The sequence below is a fragment of the Ursus maritimus genome, assembly GCF_017311325.1.
Source record: "Ursus maritimus isolate PB19 chromosome X unlocalized genomic scaffold, ASM1731132v1 scaffold_X1, whole genome shotgun sequence".
NCBI classification, from domain to species: Eukaryota; Metazoa; Chordata; class Mammalia; order Carnivora; family Ursidae; genus Ursus; species Ursus maritimus.
Genome location: NW_024423319.1, coordinates 104,276,454 through 104,279,031, shown reverse-complemented (window position 1 = coordinate 104,279,031; position 2,578 = coordinate 104,276,454).

Below are 2,578 nucleotides of genomic sequence, written 5' to 3'. Positions count from 1 at the left end.
TATCCGCCACTCTTCGATGGCAGTGAAAGGAGTAAAGGAGGGGAGGGGGGCAGTGGGGGCAGAATGCCCTCAAAGAACGTGGAAACCTTTTACAGACACATCGTCTCCCCGGCTCAACAGCAATCATCAAGATGTCCCCTGCAATCCCTCATTATTGAATTAATACCTCTGAGGCCCCCCAAAGGTAAACGAAAGGACTCTAATAATTCATATTCACTTAATTACATCTTCTCCAGTGAATAGGGAGAGAGGAGAAGGGGAGGGGGCGCTCTCTTTCTTTTTAAAAGTTATTTAACTTTCCCACGACTCGTTCCCCTGAGCTGAAAATACGGAGTTGCTGTCACATCTCTGTTTGACAATGGAGAAATGTGTCAACAGAAAGGAGGGGACAGGCCTCATCATTAGCCCTCTAATGCAAGAAGCTGTTGTGTATTAAATGAGCCATATGGAATTTATTGTGCTTTATCAGCGCTTGATTTTGACTGTAAAGTGATTCACTCAGCTCCTAACCCAGGGACATCTGTTTTCTGTTGGCCATCGGGGCTGCCCAGTGTTGATCGTCTCTTTGGTTATGAGGCCTGGGTTCGGAAATGCACTCTGGTATGGGGCTGCAAACACCTTTAATAGCATTGCACTCACTCCCTATTAGATCAATGTGGGCTCATTGCTATAAAAAATGGGAAATCAAATAGCATTAGCCAGCTCCTTGTGCGGGCGGAGGGGAAATCAAACAGCATTTTGCCTTCAAATGGCCCTGTTTGTTCTAGCACTAAGTGGGCTTTTATGAAGCCCGATTGGAGACTTAATCGCAGCCAAATACCTGCTTGGAGCTGAGCGGATTTGTCTAACAACCAAATCCATGCTCCATCCCATTATATCAATCAGGAGAAGTCAGTCCTCCGATTGTTTCCTACAGGGGCTGTGGAACCAGGCGGCTCCTGACTGCAGTGCAGAGACCCTGAAACCCCTCTTCTGATCCTGGACTCCTTCCTCAAGGTTCCCAAACCCAGAAACCTTCCCCACCAACCTCCCAGCTCTTCACATTTTCATCTTTTTGTGCACGAGTGTTTGGGTCTGTTTTTTCTGATTCTGCTTCTCTTCGTCTTATGAAGGGGGTCTCAACCCACCCCAATCCATCCACCCCCCCCACTCTTCTCCCCACCCTTTCCCCTCCCTCCCTCTCTCTCTCTCTCTCTGTGGAGATGCTCACCTGGACTCGGGCCTCAGTCAAATCCAGCCTCATGGCCAGTTCCTCCCTATAAGAAAGCGACACACAGACAGGAGGTCACAGCAGGCTCTGGCAAGCCCTCTCAGCCACCTTCCCCTTGCTGGCAGGCCCCCCATTAGGGTCTCCCCTGGCTGCCTGCCCTCACCCCCAAACAGATGGGCGTCATAATCCCTTCACCACCGAAGTGCCTACTATTTGACTGAAAACATAAAAACATACAACCCATTGCTGGATATAGGATATTATATTGTATCATACTATATTCAAGAGTGACAAGGGTGGCTTCTTGAGTCCATAAGCCTAACTGGGTACTCGGATTCACCCTCACTCTCCCTTAAGCCAGAGTTGAACAAGGAACACACGCGCACACAATGCTTGCAACCTGTTCTGTCCTAATATTACATGGGAGAAGAGCTCAATAGTCAACCAAAATTTTTTTTCCTGCCCTTGGTGTCTTTCTGCCTTGAAAATATTTTTCTGCCTCCCCCCCACTCTCCCCCTCTTCTCTGTCTCTCCCTCTCCAGCTCTTCGCCTTTCCCTCCATCTCTCTATCCCCCCTGCCTCCCTCCCTCCCTCTCCCCTTAGGTCATACTCCCCATTACCCTCTGGAGATATGTTAAGCTTGTTAAGAGTTCAGTGGGGTAATTTTTTGATTAAACAAAATTCTGCGCACCTCCTGACTCCAATGCCCACTACAAACCCTGCCCATCTCAGGGGAAGTCAATTTAACTGAAACCCTACCCCGTCATTGCAGTTATTACTGCGACAATTAAGGCAAATAGGAAACCATTAAGATGCTGTAAAATGGCTTACGACCTGTTTACCGAAAATATGAGCTCGAGAGAATAATTGGCTCTACCCCCGCTAATATGAAAGATCGAGGGCTGCCCAAGCCTGGGACCCAGGTCTGCACCGCTAGCAGGCCCCCCCTGGTCCACACCTGAAACTTCAGGACCAGAAGAGAAAACCGGTTCACCAAGCGCTTTCCGTTGCCCCCTGCTGCAGTGAGCACCAGCAAATCTAAAACCACACTTTTGGCTGGCTCCCCGCCAGAGCCAAGGAGCTCTAAATAACCCCCAGTGGGAAAGAGGTGGGCACCGGCTGGCGAAGAGAAGCTGCCCCCTTCAGGTACTATGGTTCCCCCTGGAGAAGCTAAAAAAGGGCAGACCTGGATGCCAAATGACACCTCATCATTTTCTTCTTTTGAAATACACATGTGTCAGAAATGCAAAAAGCAGGTCGACCAGTTGGCTAGTCGATAGCACACACCGATTTTAAATTTTATGTTCTTTTTTAAAGATAATGAAGGGACCGGATGATAATAGGGGAGGACCAACTTTAGCTCAAGGG